General features: G+C 43.6%; 1 pseudogene; it reads right to left on the bottom strand.

The window, feature by feature from the left end:
• Positions 1 to 1,624: 1,624 nt before the first annotated feature.
• LOC102903797 (transforming protein RhoA pseudogene) lies at positions 1,625 to 2,607 on the bottom strand (annotated as a pseudogene).
• Positions 2,608 to 5,680: the final 3,073 nt, after the last annotated feature.

Raw genomic sequence — 5,680 nt, 5'->3', positions numbered from 1 at the left:
ATTTCTTTGTGTCTTAATCCATTTTTCATTCAGGAGAGAGGTGTTCAGTTTCTAGAGTTTGTAAGCTTCCTGTTGTCTCTGTTGTCGATACCAGCTTTATTCTGTGGTGATCTGATAAGGTACAGGAGGATATTTCCATTTTCTTGCATTCCTTGAGACTTGCTTTGTGTCTGAGGATGTGGTCAGTTTTGGAGAGTGTTCTATAAGGTGCTGAGAAAAAGCTATGCTCTTCTGTGTTTGGATAAAATAGTCTGAAAATATCTGTTATACCCACTTGTTTAACAACATTTGTTAGTGCCAGCATGTCCCTGTTTGGTGTTTGTCTGGATGACATGTTCATTGGTGTCCTTCCAGATCTCTTTGGAGTAGTTATGGTTTGAATTCTATTTTGTAAGATATGAAAATTGCTATACTAGCTTGCTCCTTAGACCCATTAGTGTCCAATATCTTTGTCCAACCTTTCACCCAGAGATAATGCCTGTCCTTGATGCTGAGGTGTGTTTCTTAGATGCAGCAGAAGAATGGCTCCCTTTTCACATCCATTCTGTGAGTCTGTGTATTTTTGCTGGGAAATTGAGACCATTGAAATTGTAAGACATAAGTGACCAATGATTCTTCATTCCTGTTATTTTGGGGGTGGTGGTGGTGGTAATGGTGGTCATGGTGGTGATCCTGTGTGTGTGTGTGTGTGTGTGTGTGTGTGTGTGTGTGTGTGTGTGCATGTGCACTTCCCTATTTTTGTATTTCTGGAGTGAGATTGTTTACTCTTCATGTTTTCTTGGATTTAGTTACCTGCTTACATTGGTGTTTTCCTTCTAGCCCCTTCTGTGAGGCTGGATTGTAGATAGGTAGTGTTTAAATTTGACTTTGTTCTGGACTCTCTTACTTTTTTTTTTTTTTAGAAAACTACTTTTATTCTATTAGTTGGAAAAATTAAATGGTACAGAAAAAAGTTTAGTCAGCTGGAGAGAAGAGAAAACCTCCCTTGTCACCCTTAAGAACTGGCTCCTCTGGGAGGCACCTTGGATGCAGTGTGGATAAAGGAGGACTGTGACTTAGAGAGAGCCAGACCCTGCAGTCCAGTGAGAAAGGCCATGCCCCCTCCAGGAGTAACTGCCTCAGGCGTGAAACCAAAGTCCTGTTTACTTAGTCCAGTCTGAAAAGGGGTACTGGGATGATATATAGGGCTGAATATATAGGGCTGAATAAGATATGGCCATATTTTATTAGAGAGAGTGAAATAATGGGGATTTAAAAAATGAAATTTCCATCTGACTTTATTTCCAAATACACTTTCTTTAAAAAAGAAAAAAGAAAAGAAAACCACAATACACTTCCTGTGGGAATGACAAATATCAGTATTAGGAAATCCAATTATACAAAAAATACTACATCTAGTCTGGGGTAGATATATTTATTTTTGGTAACATACATTGAGTGGCACTAATTACACAGTAACTATAAGGTAACTAACATGAGACCACAGAACTGTAAACTCTGCCACAGCTGCGTGGACTTGGGCCTTTCTGGCTGAACAAGTTTTCAAAAAACTGGATGCCTTCCCCAGAGCTCTGCCAATGGCATCTGTTAGGAGGAAAGCTCTGAAGTAGTGACTCACCAGAGTTCCTTGCAGCTGACAGACGAGAGGCAGGACATGTTAGTTATAAAGTAGTTACAGCCTAATTCACAAAAGTTACCAACTGTTTCTTTCTAGAAAGAAGCAAGAAGTTAAATTCTTTGCCTTAGCGCCTGGTGTCAGGTGGAGAGCAGATAGGGCTGTTAGAGCAGTGTCAGAAAGACCCTGACTGGGCAGACAGGTCGGACATCATTAATAATCATGGCTGGCTTCTAAATACTGGTAGCAAGATGATTTCTGATTTGTAATCTTAGGTAAATTATAGATAAATGAAAAGGCCAGTAATCATACACTAAGACTAATAGCACTTCAAAATTAACGGCATGAGGGCTGTGCTTGCACAAGGCTTCACAAAATGAGGCACCCAGATTTTTTCTTCCCACGTCTGGCTTGCAGAGCAGCTCTCGTGGCCATTTCAAAAACCTCTCTCACTCCATCTTTGGTCTTTGCTGAACACTCCAAGTACCCAAAAGCACCAATCCTGTTTGCCATATCTCTGCCTTCTTCAGGTTTTACCGGCTCCTGCTTCATTTTGGCTAACTCCCGTCTTGTGAGCTCATCATTCCAAAGATCCTTCTTGTTCCTAACCAGGATGATGGGCATGTTGGGACAGAAATGCTTGACTTCAGGAGTCCATTTTTCTGGGATGTTTTCTAAACTATCAGGTCTGTCAATGGAGAAACACATCAGTATATCATCAGTGTCTGGATAGGAGAGAAGCCTCAGGCGATCATAATCTTCCTGTCCAGCTGTGTCCCACAAAGCCAACTCCACCTGCTTTCCATCCACTTTGATATCTGCCACATAGTTTTCAAACACTGTGGGCACATAAACCTCTGGGAATTGGTCCTTACTGAAGACTATGAGCAAGCATGTCTTACCACAAGCTCCATCACCAACAATCACCAGTTTCTTCCTGATGGCAGCCATCGCTTACAAAGGTGCTGAAAAAACACACAGCTTCCATGACAGTGGTTGGACAAAGCAGCTGGAGGTTCTCAGATGCAAGGCTCAAGGCAATGACTCCGAGTCCGGCCTCTTCGAGCTCAGGATGCCTGTCCACGAGTCCTGTGGTGATTGAAAGGTTTTTCTGGGTATGGTAATATGGGCTGACATCTGTGGTTCATTAGTGTCTAAAGTACATGTGTCTAGGCTGTCTGGCTTAAAGAAGCCATTATAAGTCAGAGTAGTTCTAATAGTTCTGTCTTTATATGTTACTTGCTCTTTTTTCCTTGGAACTTTTTTGTTTGTTTGTTTTCGAGACAGGGTTTCTCTGTGTAGTTTTTGTGCCTGTCCTGGGTCTTGCTCTGTAGACCAGGCTGGCCTCGAACTCACAGAGATCAGCCTGCCTCTGCCTCCCGAGTGCTGGGATTAAAGGTGTGAGCCACTGCCACCCAGCGCCCTTGTAACCTTTAATATTCTTTTTTTCTCTCTGTATGTTTAATGTTTTGAATATTATGTGGAGAGGGGGCTTTCTTTTCTGGTCCAGTACATGTGGTGTTCAGTAAGCTTCTTTTTCCTTTATAGTCATCTCCTTTTTTAGGTTAGGAAATTTTTCTTCTATGATTTTGTTCAAACTATTTTCTGGGACTTTGAGCCTGGAATCTCCTTCCTCTATTCTATTATTCTTGAGTTTGCTTCTCTCATAGTGTCTCAGATTTCTGGATGTTTTGTATCAGGATATTTTTGGACTTAACATTTTCTTTGACCAATGTTATCCACTTCTTCAGTGCCCGAAGCTCTCTCTTCCATCTCTGGTATTCTATTGGCTAAGCTTGCCTCTGTAATTCCTGTTCAATTCCTAAGTTTTTTCACTTCCAGAATTCATTCAGTCTATGCTTTCTATATTGCTTCTATTCCTATTTCCAGGTCCTGAGCCATTTTATTCATCTTCAACTGTTTGTTATTTCATGGCTTTCTTTATGGGAATTATTTATTTCCTCAAATTGTTTGTTGGTGTTTTCCTAGAATTGTTTAAGGGATTTATTCATTTCCTCTTTAAGGACCTCTATCCTCTTCATGTAGTTGGTTTTCTGGTGTTTGTCTTTGGTTTCAGCCATGTTGGAATATTCAGGGCCTACTGTGCTAGGAATGCTGGGCTCAAGTGGAGACAATTTCCTGCCTGTGTTTGATGATTTTCTTCTGCTGCCGTCTAGGCATCGGGGCTTGGGGTGATTACAGGTCTAGGTGCTGATGCCTAAGTCTGTCCTTGTTAGGTGAGGGTTTTCTTCATTGGTTTCTGCTTTCTCTCTGGATTGTCAGAGAGTGTGATGGCTGCGTCTTGCCATTTTACTGGCCTGCTCAGCTGGGAAGTTCACAGGAAATGGCTGCTGGTGTTGGAGGCTGAGATGCAGTGACAAGTGGGGGAAGGAGGTCAGGAGGGGGTGGTCTGTGGGATCCACAGGAAGCCTGGACAGGGGAAAAGAGGCTGCAGCTGGTGTTCTGTTGCTGGGGTAGGGACAAGCCTGAGTACTGGGTCTGCTGGGGGAACAGAGAGAGCAGAGAAGATCTGCAGACAGGCTACCTGGTCTTCTGTGAGGCCTGATCTGTTCTTGAGCAGGGGTGTCCCCCTGAACTGAGGGCTGGGACACAGGGATGAGTGGGAGCAAGGAGGTCAGGAGGGGGTTCTCTGAGAGACCCACAGAAGGCATGGAGAGGGAGGAAGGGAGGCTGGCTCTCTGTTGCAGTGCTGGAGAGCTGAGGGTTGGGTCTGCTGAAGAACCAGAGAGCCTGAAATGGGTTGTTAAATGTAAGGGAGGAGACGAGAAGACCCAGAATGCTAACGTGGAGTCTGAAATGTGTAAAGGTACTTGTGAGGCTGCAGGAACCTGGAAGCCAGCATGCACTGTGGAATGCTGACATGGAGTCTGAAATGTGTAAAGGTACTTGTGAGGCTGCAGAAACCTGGAGGCCAGCATGCTTTGTGGTGTGCTGACAGCCACCACAGCAGCCATCTCTCTGCTCCTTGGAATTCGGGTCAGTGGAGGTTCTTTTGCACCTAACATTTCAGCCTTTCATTGATGATAAGAGGCGACATACTCTCTTAGGTAACTAATTTTTATGATATTAGGACATCATTTTCAGAGTCCAGAAGGCTGAATGGTGGTCAAGAGCCAGGAGTTGGAAAGGACTCAGGAAATGATAGGAAGCATATGGATTACCATCCAGGCTTGAAAGGACCACCTGGGACTAGCAAAGTGAAGGAGGCTTTGGAGCAGTCTGGGATTCTAAGCCAAAGCAGGAGCTCAAGCCAATAGGCAGTGGTAGGAGACCTGGCAAAATCCTCTCAGAAGCATCTGGTTTGCATCTGCTTTCAGCAAGTCCAGGGATGGCTGGTTCTGTAGGACCACCTGGGGCTGGCATGTTGTAGGCTATTTTGGAGCAGTTTGCAGGCTGCAGTTGATTTATGGATGGTGTCTGTCAACCGCGTGGAAATCTGTTGGGGCATTCATAGATACAGATAGACGGTAAAGAGGCTTAGGGGACAGTCCTTTTTGTGTACACTTGAAACTTGCAGGCCAGTGCTCCTGTATTTGGAGGGGGGGATGAAAAGTCAGGAAGGAAATATATTTATTGGACAAAGACATTTACAGCATATGAGGCACATTTTTATGTCTATATTCAGAAAACACCCTAAGGAAATTTAGATGTTGAGCATGTCACTATGATAATAGTAGCCAGGTCTTTACCAAGTCTAGATGAACAGTTTATCAGTACTCCATGGATGAGATATGACAAGAATAAATTACAGCAGGAAGTACAATCTGTAGTTTTCTTTTTATTTTTTACTCTTATGGGTGCCTACCTTGCAGCTCCCAAATGAATACACGCAGATTTATTCTTACTTATGAATGCCGGGCCTTGGTTAGGCTTATTTCTACCCAGTTTCTCTTAACTTAAATTTTCCCAGCTACCTTTTGCCTCTGGGCTTTTACCATTTTCCATTCTCTATATCCTTCTTTCTTTCTTACTCCCTGGCTGGCTGCATTGCTGGGTGGCTGGTTCCTGGAGTTCTCCTCCTCCTCCTCCTCTTCCTCCTCCTCC

Source organism: Peromyscus maniculatus, chromosome 8 (assembly GCF_049852395.1).
Source record: "Peromyscus maniculatus bairdii isolate BWxNUB_F1_BW_parent chromosome 8, HU_Pman_BW_mat_3.1, whole genome shotgun sequence".
NCBI classification, from domain to species: Eukaryota; Metazoa; Chordata; class Mammalia; order Rodentia; family Cricetidae; genus Peromyscus; species Peromyscus maniculatus.
This window is presented reverse-complemented; position numbering and strand designations above follow the sequence as displayed.